Source organism: Dermacentor silvarum, unplaced genomic scaffold (genome assembly GCF_013339745.2).
Source record: "Dermacentor silvarum isolate Dsil-2018 unplaced genomic scaffold, BIME_Dsil_1.4 Seq669, whole genome shotgun sequence".
In the NCBI taxonomy this organism is placed as follows: Eukaryota; Metazoa; Arthropoda; class Arachnida; order Ixodida; family Ixodidae; genus Dermacentor; species Dermacentor silvarum.
Window position 1 is genome coordinate 63,636 of NW_023606605.1, and position 16,366 is coordinate 80,001.

At 46.6% G+C, this 16,366-nt stretch overlaps 1 long non-coding RNA gene across 1 annotated transcript; it reads left to right on the forward strand.

The window, feature by feature from the left end:
- The first annotated feature begins 320 nt into the window (after positions 1 to 320).
- On the forward strand, positions 321 to 14,480 carry LOC119435386 (uncharacterized). The gene is made up of 3 exons (XR_005188828.2): positions 321 to 496; positions 14,161 to 14,303; positions 14,393 to 14,480. It is a non-coding gene; the product is annotated as an uncharacterized LOC119435386 (long non-coding RNA).
- Positions 14,481 to 16,366: the final 1,886 nt, after the last annotated feature.

A 16,366-nucleotide genomic window follows, 5' to 3' on the forward strand; every position in this document is an offset into this window, starting at 1 on the left:
TCACTGTACATGGCGTTCATTTCAGGAATGGTGACATTCGAACAGAACGCTTCGTTGTACGTAATTTCTATTTTATTTTCAGAGAGTGGAAGGCTGTAGAGCCGCTGAAGAAAGTGAAGAAAATGTGCGCATGAGAAATAAGAGACTCCCAGCTGCCGAGCTAGTAATTTTAACATTTCATCTTGGATTCTCATGAAATAGCAGGTCGACATATTCAATCAACTCTGCTGCTTCAGCAGATAACCTTAAAAGCCCACAACTCTTGAACTTTCGTTAACTTTTTTTCGTTACGGCTCTTAGAAGCAATAAGATACTGGAAAAAACCTTTAAAACGGTGTAGCTGCTTTGGAAGCAATATCAAAGACTTTCTCGAGCAACTATGCTAGCATTCAGATTTTGTACAGCCCTCATGCTCGTTGTCTTGAGCGTTAAGAAAGCATACGTGTTTCAAATCAAAGACCTGCGTGATGGTTGTAACACTACCGACCTCAAAAGGGTAAGCGAACTTACCGCAATATTTTGTTCATTTGAGTAACTTATTAGTAATGTAAGGGAAAACAATGTCGAAAATACGCATCATATTCTGTACTTCGGCGCTTAGCAGGACGTACACGTCAGGTAATTCTAGCAGTCAGAGGAAGAGCGTCGCTTATTCAAGCGACTCCTCGAGGAGAAATGTAAGGCGTTGCCATAGGCGCATGAAGGCAGCATAACAAGGGGTATTGAGGTCTTAACGAAAACAGTAGAGCCAGCAATGGAAGTCGAAGATCAGGCACCTAGACGAAAGACGCCTAGGTGGAGCCGAGCAGAGCAGTTGGCTCTGCATGGAGCTCCGCGATTTGCCATCTTTTGACCAGTTGTTCCTACGATGTGCTGAATTTCGTGTGAGGCACGTGATTTGGGAACATCTAAGGACTCTGTGCACATCACTGTTGCCGGTGAGCTATTCGCCTTTTCGTAAATACGAGCCAGGACGTGCCCGCCACGCGAGTGCGGATTGCTAACACTTAGGCCGATTACGGCGTCGGCTGCTGCGCGGAAGACGCCGGGCGCGCTGCCGCGACAGATGGCGACGCCGGCTACAGTCAGAGCTGCGACGCCGACGGTGGCGAACGCTACGACGAACGAGCCTAAACCAAGATACACTGAAGCTATAAGCTCGCTCGAACTACTAAAAGCACAAGTGACGCTCTCGGACTTGGACCGGGAGCAAATGGAGTGCCAAGACACCGACGAAGGGATGGCATCATCCTACACGACACCGATACGCCCGCCACACGCATCGAGCAGGAGGACGACAAAGGAGACTTGCAAACAGTATTAGCCATTCGCCAGATGAAGTCTCTCTAAAGAGCTGGAAAACCATGGGAGCAAGGCGTGGCTACGACTAGTCGAGCCAGCACCTCGGACCAACCAAGAAACCAACGTTGAAGAAAAAGTCACGAGCCAACAGACTACCCCCGTTACGAAAGGAAGACTTCAAAATAATAATCCGACCACATCAAGGGCTACCAATCAAAGACTTGACGGCACCGCAGATCTCCGAAGCGGCCATCATGGCCACAGAAAAGAAGGTGAGAGGGGAACACTTCCTTTTACGACTAAAGCCAGGATCAAACATCTTTATCATATCTATCCCCAAACAAGAGGTAGCAGATATAGTCAGGAAGATAACGACGCTCGTTATCAACGGAAAACAACACGCTGTAAAGGCTTACGTGACGGCCGGAGAAGAGACAAAGAAAGGCGTAGAGCACGGATTGTCACCGCATACGAGTCAGCAAACACTCCAAGCCAACCTGCGCATCCAAACGCAAGGAGAGAAGATAGTACGAGCGCGCAGGCTCGGGAATGAAAGACAGCGGTGATTACTTTCTATGGCCCCATGATACCACGCTTTGTCTACTACATGGGAGGAGAAATGCCCTGTTACCCATTCAAGAATACCGTACAATTCTGCAACGCGTGCATCCAAACAGGCCACAGGACGGACGTGTGCCCTCAACCTCATACCTCAGTATGCAACAGATGCTGCACAACAGATGCGGCATTCGTGCTCCGGCCAGAGCCGGAGCACGAATGTAAACTCGCCTGCTCCACTTGTGGAGATCATCTTGCCGGCTCGAAGGACTGCAAGAAACCGTTCAAACAGCCGCATCAGAACAACAAAACGCCAAGGAAATCATCATCCAGAATATCCAAAGCTCCGATCAAGGAATCTCCACCACCGCTGGTACGACACGGACGACGACGGCTGGCACAAATAAAAGGACAGGAAGGCCTACAAGCGGCGTCACCACGACGACAGCGATCTGGATCAAGAGAGCGACGAAGAAGACGAGATAAGGACTCTGACTCTTCAGACCACCCCACTTCCAAACGTCAACCCACTGTTACAGGGTCCAGGCAAAGATCTCCCACTCCAACAAGGAGGAAGGGACCCACCAAGAACAAGGTGAGCTGGGCGGGGAAGGTTTCTTCCACGGCTCGCATAACATCCAACCCAGAATACAAAAAATTGTATTCGAAAACAAACAACTCAAGCTAAGTTTAGAAGAACTTAGGCTGGAAATCGCCACACTTAAAAGCCAACTCACAGCTAAGGCAGCATAAGTAAAGCCCACGCATGCGTCGCAACAACAAGAACACTCGAAAGCGATGTCCTCTATGAACAAAACACTACAACTCCTAGTACAACAGATGCAAAGCATCCAGAACTTCCAACAACAATTATACGCTTATTTACAGCGACTTAGGGGATACGTAGAAGAAACGCTAGCCCGACAAGGGCCACTGTTTAAAAGAGCGAATAGCAACCCCAACGCACCGTCGGCGAGAAAAGCCAAGAATTGTATAATGTCGGACTCGACGGACGTCGAAAGTGTGATCAACACTGGCCAGTAAAACGCCCAGAACCGCAGACACCGCTGAGATATGGCACTGGAACTGCCACTCTTTCCAAAGAAGAGCGCTGCAGCGCTAGAGACACACATCTATTCGGCCGTCAGCAAACCTGATATTATATGCCTCCAAGAAATAGGGAAGGGTACAGTCAAGCTGAGGGATTACTAGACTGTTACGAATCAGCAATACCCGCAGGTTGCGACATTAGTGCACAAAGGGATATCGGTGAGCGCACACTATGCCCCTCAATGCACAACAGAGCATCAAATGATTGAAATACACACAACGAAGAAAGGGAGAGCAAAGACCTTATTTGCAACATATACAGCCCTTCTGAGGAACGTCGACCAGACTTTGCGGCAATTCTTGAGTACGCACTCGGCCACCTAGAAGGAAAAGACAAATTTATAGTCCTAGGCGAATTCAACGCTCCCCACATCGTTGGGTATACTGACGAGATACACCCAAAGGCCTAGTAGAAATTACAGACAAAAAAATGTCGCAGTTTCGCCCGAAAGGCGAAGCATCAATTGCGATAGCAAATTGGTAGAGAGCTATTCGGAGTAGGGATAGTAGAGTAGTTTTATCGGCCGCATAAACTTGGACACATTCGCTTTCTAACTCAATTGACAAGCGTGGTGTCATCGCGCACAAGCAAACATGAATAGATCACACTGAATGACCGCAGACAACGACTGTCAAAACGCTGGCGCGGCCGCTGCAGCGGCCGAAGAATCGTGCGGTCTATCGCTTCAACGGAAACTGAGCGGCGAATGGACAGCGCATAAAGGTCAGAGCCGTGTGGAGACACCGCCGGGCTCGACTGGCGCGCGCGCTCGCTCGCTTCTGAAGAAGCAAGTGCGCGCGCCATCGAGCCCGGCCGTGGTGGAGATAAAGAGACGGTGCGGGCGCGGCCACCACAGCCAGTGCAAGCGTATTTGTTGGCAGAGTAGAAGCTGCTCCCCCCCTCCCTCCCGCGCTGCCTCCCCGCTTTTTTTTTTTTTGCTTTCGCGTGGGAGATTGCGTTGCCAGTTCTCCTTGCGCTGGGTTGCAAGATAAGCATTTGGTGCCGTAGCACAGCGTCGCCCCCCGTCCCTCCCCCCCCCCCATACCCCCACGGCCTTTTGGGCGACAATCGCGTTGGCTTTCCGCCGTGCGTTGGCTCTCCGTGATAGCGCGCGTCCCCCGCGCGCTTTTACTGGTACGGCGCGCGGCGACGATTTTATTGCCCTTGGAATCTATACGGAACCTGACGGCGACGGCGACGACGACGGCGACGACGACGCCGACGGCAGAAATCCCGTTGAAGTGTCCATATAATTGCTATCGCAATAATATGATCTAGAGCTAGTAACCCTCCCACTAACACCCACTAGACTAGCAAATGGCGTGTGCGGGGACACCTACCCCGACCTAATCTTCAGTCTAAACATAGCGGATGGACAGTGGAGGAATTTAGACGAAAATCTGGGTAGTGACCACTATATTATTAGCTATTCAATGGCCACACCCCGGCTAAAACGCCCACTAAAGCAGGCCAAAGTTACTAACTGAACGGCGTACAGAAAATATTCAATGTCCACAACACCCGCCAACACAGCCGAGGACTGGGCAAAGGAACTCAAAGTCGCGTACAAAGCCACAACAAGAAACATATCAATTACCGCGAAAACCCACACCTCATGCACCTGTGGAAGGCAATGCGCAGCTTAACCAAGTGCTCGAAAAACCAGACTGAACAGAAAACTTAGGGCAAGAATAGCAGCCGTAACGGAACAAGCAAATGAGTATGCGAGACAGCTGCAAGCGGAAAATTGGCTTCAATTTTGCGATTGACTGAGAGGGACGCTATCCACCGCTAAAACATGGGCTATCTTACGTAGCATGATAGACCCGTACTCGACAAAAACTGGCAACAGCAGGAACAATACGCACTCTAGTAGGTTAATACAAAAGTAACACCGATACACTGACCCTCAGGGACAAGTACTCAGGGACAAGTACATCAAAACAGGGGGTGATAGCGTCGAACCTCTCAGCTACAAAAGGCCAACAAACGATCCTCTAGATGCCCCCGTTACGGTTGCGGAACTATACGCAGCGGCACAGGACATCAGACGAAACACAGCACCCGGAGAGGACGGCATCACCAATGCAATGCTTCGCAATCTCAGCAATGAGCAACTCGTACGACTAGTCGACTACTTCAACAAGGACATATGGGAAACTGGTAGGATTCCACAGCAATGGAAGTAAGCAACCGTAGTGCTTATCCCTAAACCGGGAAAACAAAACTGTTCAAAACCTGAGACCAATCTCACTTACGTCATGTCTCGAGAAGCTGTTTGAAAAAGTGATACTCACCAGTTTAACCGATTATATAGAAAGGCACAACCTCCTGTCGCTGTACATGTATGGCTTCCGCAAACATCTTGAGACACAGGATGTTTTTTCTTAGACTCAGAGAGGAAGTAATTAACAGCGTGGCAACCGGAGAAGAAAACATAGTGGTGGCGTTAGACCTAAACAGCGCATTCGACACTATGTCTCATAAGCTCATCACAGAGGCACTAGAAAAAAATGGGGTGTGGAAAGAAAACTTTTGACTACGTCAAATCCTTCCTAACTGGCAGGACTGCCACGATAGGATTGGAAGATATACGATCACCCAAGCTAAATCTCCCCGACAAAGGAACTCCACGGGGAGCTATACTCTCGCCATTATTGTTTAACATTCGCATGAACAATTTAGCAAGAAGGTGACATCAAATCCAAGACCTCAAATTCGCGCTTTATGCAGATGATATCGCTTTCATTATTCTCATTATCAGCCAATTATTTATGTCCACTGCAGGTCGAAGGCCTCTCCCTGTGATCTCCAATTACCCCCATCTTGCGCTAGCTGATTCCAACTTGCGCCTGCAGATTTCCTAACTTCATCACCCCACCTAATTTTCTGCCGTCCTCGACTGCGCTTCCCTTCTCTTGGTATCAATTCTGTAACTCGAATGGTCCGCCCGTTATCCATCCTACGCATTACATGGCCTGCCCAGCTCCATTTTTTTTCGCATAATATTGACTAGAATATCGGCTATCCCCGTTTGTTCTCTGATCCGCACCGCTCTCATCATGTCTCTTAACGTTAGGCCTAACATTTTTCGTTCGATCGTTCTTTGTGCGGTCCTTAACTTGTTCTCGAGCTTCACTGTTAACCTCCAAGTTTCTGGCCCATATGTTAACACCGGTAGAATGCAATGATTGTACACTTTGCTTTTCAACGACAGTGGTAAGCTCCCAGTCAGGATTTGGCTATGCCGGTTATATGCGCTCCAACCCAATTTTATTCTTCTGTAAATTTCTTTCCCATGATCAGGGTCCCCTGTGAGTAATTTGCCAAGATAAACGTACTCCTTTGCAGACTTTAGAGGCTGACTGGCGATCCTCAATTCTTGTTCCCTTGCCAGGCTATATAATATTTTTTTTGTCTTCTGCATGTTAATCTTCAACCCCACTCTTACACTTTCTCGGTTACGGTCCTCAATCATTTCTGTAATTCGTCCCCGTTGTTGCCGATATCACTTTATGGATGCACAAAGGCTCGTTAGGCCACAAAGAAAGCACCCTGCAAGAAGCCTTCAACACTGTCCAACACTTCGTGGCAGAATACGGCACGGCCTGTGCACCAGAAAAGTCCGAATGGATCAGAGTCCATGGATGAAACTACCGTAACAGACAAAACCTGCGCCTCCAATTAGAAAACAGCACGCTTCCAGAAAGGACTAAGATTCGTGTCTTGGGCCTCTGGATCCAAAGCAACAGGCGAGCGGATCACATTATCGCGACCCTGAAAACTACAATGAAGCAAATAGCAAGACTAATCGGAAGAATCACAAAGAAGGGGAGAGGGCTGCACGAAAGCGAAAGAATACGACTCATTCATGCTTTTATTATCAGCAGGATAACATACGCTCTACACTATCAAAACTTAAATCGCACAGAAACCAATATGCTGGATCAGATCATACGGGGCGCGTACCAAGCGGCACTAGGGTTACCGGTAAACACCTCAGATGAGAGACTGCACGACACAGGAGTTTACAACACCTTTGAAGTGCTCAAGACAGCAGTTTTGATAAATCAGACGGAATGCCTATGTCTCACAGAAGTAGGACAACTACCGACCCGGTGATACCCGGTGAGACCGCAGTATTGCAGTGACCGAATTCAACAGATCCCAAGCCCCATAAGAAAGCCAATACAATCCACACCGATACCAAAGAACATGAATCCCGAATACCACAAAGGCAGAAGACAAGCCCGAGCCAAGCAACTTATCAAACGCTTTAGGAACAATCAAGAAGTTCAACACACGGACCGCGCTCGGACAACCAGTGGACACGTCATAGTAGCAGTTCGCAACACGCAGCGAAAAAGAGCCTATATAACGGCCTCAATAAACACAACATGGACAGCAACTACTGAAGCCTCAGCAATCGCGATGGCAATCAAACATAGCGACATACGCCGAGCACTTGGCACTGGATATATCCGACTCTCAAGCAGCAAGCACAATGTAGTACATGCGAGGCAGATTGCCACGAATCGCGCTAAGAATCATAGGCGACGCACTCCAAGAAGATCATGCAATCATATGGTGTCCAGGGCACACTCAGGGCCTAGGGGCAGACTTTCTCATTCTTTAAAGTCACAATTAGCTTGCATGCGCGGTTCTAATCATGACTGAAACCGTAAAATAACAGTTCAGTTATTTTTACGTTTATCAAAATTTCTTAGGATCGGGTCATGTCGCCGGTAATCAGAACAATACTTTACTCAAACCGAAATAAATCGGTGCCAGGGGAACTCTGAACCGGTAACCAGAATAATAACCCGATCTTCAAAAAGGCGAATCAAGATAAATCAAATGTCTAGTGTTGCGCCCTAACCGCAAATGAAAAGAAGTCGTTCTGCCGGGTTCAGTCCCTGGTTAAAATTACTACTGCGTTTTCAATGATAAATTACACGCAGAGCGAAACATTAAGGAGCAGTCGATACATCCTTACATTTAGACGGCTTGTTCAGGTCTCTTGATGTCCGCACAGCATACCTCTCGTTGACGGCAGCCAAGGACCTCTCAAAAAGCTTAAGCTCATCGTCTGACTTCAGGTAACCATGGGAGTAGCCGTCTTCATGATGATGTAACCCTTGGAGGTACTTTTCGATAACCTTCTGTCGGTCAGGAGGCTCGCTCATCGTTGCATTCCGCGCTTTCACAAACGAAACAAAACGACGCACGCCGCGAATATGATGCGCGCGCCAACTTCTCGCTCACGTGGAATGAGCTCATCCGAACTGAAGCGCCGCACACCGACCGCGCCGCCAAACAGAGTAAAAAAAAATAAAATGATGATACGTCATCGAGGCGAGTCCACGTCATCGAGGCGAGGCCCCGCGCCTGCACGAATTTGTTGTGAAAACAGTCGCACCCTTCGAAACGCCGCTTTCGAGACCTCACGGACACACTACAGCCATCGGACGTGAAAGAGGAGAGACTATATTTTTTTTTCTAAGCAGTTCGCTTTTTCCCCCCAAGCGGTGATAAACAACTCCGAAGTTTCGCGATCGTCAAAGCAGAACGCAAAAATGTCCGGCCCTTCACGATATCGCTTCGCGACATCGCAGATATCGCGATTCCGCTGTCTCTGCGGCTGATCTTATCGATGCATCGAATGGCAGCCTGTCAGAGGACGCTGACTTTCGTCGGGCTTTGAGTCTGAAAGCGACGACGACGCAAACCAGCCCGAAACATCAGCGGCCGCAGCCCGGCACGCCCAACTGAAGTGCTTGCAATAAAATTTTTGTAGCGATAAACCTGTTCAATGAGAAATCTCAATTTTTTCGGATATGGTGCCTAATAGAAGGCTATGCTTTTTGTACGTCTCATAATTTTCATAACGTTTTTTTTTCTTAGTAGATACAAGCGTGTCTTTACAAACTTTGATAAAGTCAAGATTGTGCGATAAAATTGAAAAATTTATCTTTTTTATGACATACATCTCGTTAATAAGAACTTTTATGTGTGAATAGTGCATTCACTTTGCTTTCTGTTTATGTATTACATTAAATATTGAGTGAACTAGCTGCTACAGAAAAAAAACACCTGCCGTAAAATACAAAAAACGCCTATTTTCCCCATGATAGAGAAACAGTTAATTGCGTCGTTCTGACATGCCCAACACACATAAATATATCAGGATAAATGTAGTGTAGAAAGAGCGAAATAAACATGCTCATACCCCACGGTCTGACGATGCAATCAGCAGCCGCGCGGCCTCGCTGCTTGTTCTCATTTTCCATTATCAGATCTAAGTAGCGAAAAGGCTTTCGCCAAGAACCGCCGCAACAAAGAAAAAAAGCAAAAAAAAATTAAATCAATATTGTGAAACGAGGAAGTGAACCAGGGTCCTCAGCATGGTAATCAGAGATGCTTTCAGGCGACAAACTGGATAGTTCGCGCGTGCGTCCGACGTAGGTCTGGAGACTTCGAATTCGATGTATGTATGTGTATATGTATGTACGTATGTATAAGGTTTCCCGCTTACCTGGGTCACTGGCTAGTCCATGGTTGAATGGGTAGCGAATAGGGCTGCTGTCTTGAAAAAAACGGGGGTCGAAACCAACCGTCGAACCAACTTGGGTCATTGAGTATACGAAAGTATGTGCATATGTGTCGCTCTTCAACGATAGCCGTCATGCAAACGTTGACAGTCTTTTTAGCATACGCCAAAGGGGGCGAAAGCCTGCGCGTTGAAGAGACATACATTAAATTACTTGACACTCTCATTCGAATGTGTTGTTACTCATTAATGCGAAAGCGTTAAGAGCCCCGTGTTGCAGAAAAATTAGAGGACGTTTAAGCTTCGCTACGAGTTGAACGCGATAGCATTATCGGGATCCGGTCGCATCACATTTCTCTTTATGAGTAGGCTTCACTGCAACACCCAACGTGGGAAAGCCAGCTTAGAAAGACCAAACTTACACTGATCCCCTTAAAGTCGGCTTCACTTTTGAACACAAATGCATTGCTGGGAAGACAAGTTTACAGGAGCAATTTAAGCCGTCTTATATCAAAATGTGAAGGCCCTCGGACCTTGTATTTTATTGTTTGCTGTTGTCCCGAGACGCGCGCGTGTCGAAAATTTAGAAAGGCTCGGTTTCCTACATTCCCTCAATGTTGCCTAGAACGAAAGTACAGCGAAACACCATCAGAATTGGAGCACGCTTAAGCTTCTCCTTTAAGAGTGGAACGCGATAGCATTCAAAGATCTCTGACTGCGTATCACGCTTTTTTCTCGTACATTCAAATTACAGTCCGACGCTATCATGCCTGTAGGTTGTGGTTAAGTCGTACTTTACGACTTTTCCGACGGATGTTACTTTGAGAAATTCAATTTTTGTTCACTGACCCGCCGTGGTTGCTCAGTGGCTATGGTGTTGGCCTGGTGAGCACGAGGTCGCAGGATCGAATCCCGGCCACGGCGGCCGCATTTCGATGGGGGCGAAATGCGAAAACACCCGTGTACTTAGATTTAGGTGCACGTTAAAGAACCCCAGGTGGTCCAAATTTCCGGAGTCCCCCATTACGACAGGCCTCATAATCAGAACTGGTTTTGGCACGTAAAACCCCTTAACTAAAAAAAAATTTTTTTTTCACTAACGCCTTGCGCCACGCGGAGGGCCCGTGTGGTCGGGGTGGTTCGGGATGATGTGGCTAGGCATGATTATTATTTCCGCCAGACGCCGATGATTATTAACGCTGACGCCGGATTTTCTGCGACACGGGGCCCTTAACCCTATCGTGTTAAAATCCGGCGTCGGCGTCGTAACGGGCGTAGGCGTCCCGTGTGCGAAAACTTTTCTATACGGCACTAAAGTTGATCACTAAAGTTGCTCATACCTTGTCTTGCATTATTTAAAAAGTTACTCCTCGGCAACTTGAGAATGACAGCGCAAAAACAAACGTCGTGAAACAAAACACCGACAGCGCATGCGTTTTATTTTTAAACGTCTCAAACTGAAATAATAAACGCGAGAAACAATAACAGAAGATCAGCCCACGCAAGAGGCCGCGTTTCCAACAGAAAGCTCGCTTTCGTGTATAGCGTTCGCCGCCAGCTTTTGCCGGTAAACATTACGGTTACATAAGCTGCAGTTACCGGGAAGCGTGAGAAGCAGTCAGGGCTTTTTACAGCGAAGCTGTTAAGGGCTCGTTCTCCCAGAATCGTGTCCGCGTATAGACAAAAATTCGCGCTTAATATACCTCTAATTCTGCTCAAATTCAGCGATTATTGTAGCTCTGATGTAGTTCCAATCCAGCGCTTGTGTAGTTTAAATTCTGCGCTTAATGTAGTTCCAATCTATCGATAGTTTAAATTCTGCGTTCATAAAAACCAAGGCTAAATGAACCAAATCATTGCTGCAAGAAACGTTTCTACAGAAAATTTACCTTTATGAATCTCCCTAGAAGCAACAAGGTGATTAATTTCAGAAGTTCATGCATTCTTCAGAAATCCCTGAATAACAACTTGCTGGCAGTGCTTGACAAACACTAGCGTCAGATATTCCTATCTAATTATTATGAATTTATATACGTGCGGTTTGCGACAACGCTCTTGTCGTAACACTTCCGGCGTAATCAGACTTATTTTTCTGTCGATGTGAAGGCTTTAAGTACATGTTTTTATCAGGAAGCCAAAATGCGGCATGTATATGACAAAATACAGTACATCGTATTTTTTTATCAGACCGCATTCGCGGACTCACAATTAGAAGAGTAATAACACAGAGGTGACTAATAAATCGATCATAAAGCATTTTATTTTTGCCCTGGTTATCCTGAATTTTAATGGTTAGGTGTCAGATGGTTAGGTTAAATCTGTGCATTTTTCTTTATCTTTCTGTCTCCCCTTACCCCTTCCCCAGTGTAGGATAGCAAACTGGATATTTACCTTCCGGTTAACCTCCCTGTCTTTCGCATTTCATTTATCTCTCTCTCTCTCTCATGGTTAGGTATACGGGGTGATGTTTTGCAACTGTACGGAATTTGGAAAAGGTTGCCTATGGCAGATTGCATAGGTTTTGTCCTTGATCTGGATAATTCAAAGACGTTATTATTACACATCTTAATCTAATTAACGAAAACTCACTAGTTACCTTCTTAAATAATTGCTTATTATAGCTGGTGAGTTTGCAAGATGTATTCACGTGAAAGGAATTTCTACCATGACACTAGTTTTGAAATATTATTTTCCAAAGTGTGAGACGAAATACATGGCCATCCGCTAGCTTTCATGTTTCATCGCATAAAGGAGCGTTTTGTAAAAAAATGACAGCAGATTCACGAGGTGAATGATGATGAGTGGGCGAAGCTCCGGAGGGAATCATCGGATCTCCCGCTTAAGGGGACGCTAGCACAAACGCGTTAGAAACGTGCAGTACTCTCTAGTAAGGGGGAGCGGCCACAGCGTCTTACGCAGCCATTTACACATGCCGGAACGTGCACCGCGTTTGCCGACGCCATCACATGACTGCTGAGAGAGTATACCCCCCGTATTCATAAACGCTCCTCGACTTCAACTTGACTTGCCACCGCTTTGGGCAGCGCGTTCGAAACGCGTTGAAGGTAAGGTGGAGAGGCCACAGCGTCTTACACCAGCTTCTTACACGGGCCGTAACGCGCTAGCACAAACGCGTTAGAAACGCGCTAGAAACGCGGCCTTTCGTTTATGTTGGGTATTTATAGCCATCGTGGTGCGTTTGTCCATGTCCGCTTCGTGGCGTAGTGGGCTAACGCCACGCGCTCGGAAGCGAGGGGTCCCTGGTTCGATTCCGCGCTACGGACACAACTTCGGAATTTTTTTCTCATTTTTCTCAGACTGGTTACACACCACTACTACTACTACGACGGGGACGGTACGGGTGCCGCCATAAGGAGCTTCGCCCCTAAAAAATTAAGTGGAATAACCACGCATTTTTACGGCCAGTTTCATGGCGCACATATCACAACTGGTGCCATTCTGGATATTCATGCAAGTGGTTACGCCTTGCAAACTCACCAGGTAGAATCATATATTGGCATATGTGCCGTTAAGTAACTAATTAAGAAGTTAATTAGTGAATTTATGTTAATAATTTGAATATATGTGTTTCGATTTTGCGGAAAAGTAATGTCCACCTTTCTGAATAATCCAGCTCAAGGACTAGAATTATGTTCTTTGCAGCACGTGAGTTTTACAAATTCCGTAAAACAAAATTTCTCACCCTGTATAATAATAAACACTGCCCTTAAACAATAGGCCCTGCGTCCGCCGCCAAAGGTGGCACAGTGTTGCTGCATTTAGAATATAAGGTCTCTATTATACAACGCAATGGCTCTGTTTTTGACAACGCTGTCTTGACGGAATGCATTTTAACGCGATAGCGTTAAAGCCCCGTGTCGCAGAAAATCCGGCGTCGGCCTCGGCGTCGGTGTCGGCCTCGGCGTTAAGCATCGGCGTCTCGGACAAATAATCATGCCGAACGACATCATCCCTAACCACCCCGACCACACAGGCCCTCCACGTGGCATAAGTAGTTGGTGAACAAAAATTGAATTTCTCAAAGTAAAATCCCTCAGAAAAATCGTAAAGTAAGGCTTAAACACAACCTACAGACGTGATAGCGTCGGATTGTAATTTGAAAGTACGAGAAAAAAGACTGATAAGCAGCCAGGGATCTTTGAATGCTATCGCGTTCCACTTTTACAGGCGAAGCTTAAGCGTCCTACAATTCTGATGGTGTTTCGCTGTACATTGGTTCTAGGCAACAATGAGGCGAATATTTAAAACCGAGCCTTTCTAAATTTTGATTGGGCCCCATGTCGCAGAAAATATGGTGTCGGTGTCGGCATTAAGGGCGTCCAATAACGCTATCGCGTTCCGCTCTTAAGCCGAAGCTTAAGCGTACTCCAAGTTTTTGTCGCAAACTTTAACATGGATATTGCCAAACGGTTGCAAGTCGTGTGATCCCTGTACTTATGCATGCTATCCCTGCATTTACCTGTCCTCTATACTTATCAAGTTAACTTGTGCTCTTTTATAGAATTTGCATGTGCTAGCAAACGTACATACTTCTGTGTAGTATTTTCTTGGAAAGTGCATCCCCTGCTGAACTTAAATTGTAACGGTATATTGATCATTATGGTCCATTTTGCCGCAGTTTTGGAACACAACCGAGGCAATATGGACCGTTGATACAGCGGACAAAGCAGGATCTGGCCTTTTTTGTCAAGTAGACGTCAGGGAAAATGTCACTGGAATGTACACATTTTTCCAAAGATCTCACTACGACTCGGGCACAAAGTAAGTGTTTCACACATGTATATAAGACTTTTTATGCAGTGTTTGTCCATTTCAGCTTTACCTTCCAATATCCCATCATTATTTTCTAGAGAGAGCAAGACTGTTCAGCTCAAGGGGGTTCTTTCTTCTAGAACGACGTTCGATCCACCAGGAATGCTCCTTTATTATACAAGTAAGACAGCACAACCTCACATAGTACAATTTATGTTATTCTGTCGTGTTTTTCTGGCGCAAAGGCATTTAAGGCCAGCGCCAAGCGCAAGGTCTAAGCCAAAACCAAATTCAACGATAATTTTTAAATAATTCTCATTCCTTAGGGACCATTAGGATCTTAAAGATTGTGCAAGATTTCCAGTTTTAAAAAAAGCATGGTAACTATTTTTCGCTCGTCTGCGATGAATAGTGCCCCATAAATGTTTTGTTTGTTTACCGTAGAAGCGGTGAAAAATGTATTTCCATTCTGGCTCTAGATAGGGACAAGAGATAAAAAAAAATTAGCGTAGGTTGTACTAGTGGCGCTAGGCTAAAGAAACACTCGACGGATCATCCTCGAACTTAAACACCTATCGCGCTTGGATCCTTTCTATACACAACCGTCAGGATCGGCCCACAATTTCTGTTCCCTGTGCATGGACTAACGGTCGGCTTCAACAGCTCCGCTGTTAAAAAATTTACTAGCACTTCGGTCGTTCATTACGCAGGATGAATTTGTAGGCCAAGTGTGTGCGTCCAAACGTCAGCACAACCGTGCTTCTATGAAGCTCAGTAACGTAAGTGATTCGGCTAGTTGCTGTTCAAATATCTTGTACAAAAGCGCCAAATGTTAGACAGCAAGACAGGAACTCAAATATGTTGCTGCGTTGAGCTAAACGGCTCACAGCAACACGTACAAGATGAAGGAGGGACAAGACAAGGCGCTGGCAGGAGACGCCGCAACAGAGCCTACAGTAGAATCCGCCTCTACGCTTGCGGTCTTTGTGGGCCTCACTTTGAATGCAGAGACCATTTGAGCAGCCGATGGTTGCTCTCTGGGGCAAAATGAAAGGCCCGACCAGTGAATCTCTACTGTCCACTTGTAGACGCTAGGCGCCGCTCTGCCATCCGCCGAGCTGCGTCCGCCAAACTTCAACCTGAATGCATTGCATGTTTGCGGCGTGCTTCTGGTAATGTTAGAGTATCTCGCTTTTGACTGAATTACTTTTTTTTTCTTGAAATTTACACCGACCCATAAGTATGTCCCTCGAGGACAATTGCGATTGCGGCATTTAACAAGTATTTTGTCACAGTTCCCAGACGGGTTACTGTTCTTGCACTTCGCACAAGTCAGCTTTCCTTAGCCGGTCTGCGGGAAATTCCCAACCGCGGACATTCTAAAGATTCTCTTATATTGGGATGTAATAAGGTCTCACGAGACAAACTATATATGCCGCAATTACTTTATCCGAAAGACTACTGCGCTTGAACGTGATCTCTATGTGTACGGTTTTTATATCTTCAGTTGTCCTTCGATGGTAATTCTTTTCACAGCGCTAACTCGTTAACTTCTGGAATATCTGGGTCTGTTTTCTTCATAAACAGATTTTTTTTAAATGCGTTCAAAATCGTACACAAATGCATAGGCACCGCGTTGGGCGCGTACACATTTGTCTCGTCAGCGACGAATATTTCATATCCTTTTATTGCGATAGCAATTATATGGACACTCAAAAGCAGATTTCTGCCGTCGGCGTCGCCGTCGCCGTGAGGTTCCGTATGACGTCAATGGAGATAAAATCGTCGCCGCGCGCCGAACGCTGTATGTGCGAGTGAAAGGGCGCGAGGGGCGCGCGCTTTCACGGGGAGTGAACGCACGGCGGAGAACAAACGCGCGTTCTGCGCCGTGCTCGCTTAAGGGCTGCAGAAGTAAGCGCCTCTTTCCTCCTTTACAATCACCATATATGTAGAGCAAACGCGCCTTCTTCCGACACGCGAGAGGCCGTGGGGGAGGGGGGGCGGAGGGGGAGCGAAGGGAGGCGACGTTTAGCTGCGGCACCAAGTGCCTATTTATATCAGAGGCTCCGGCA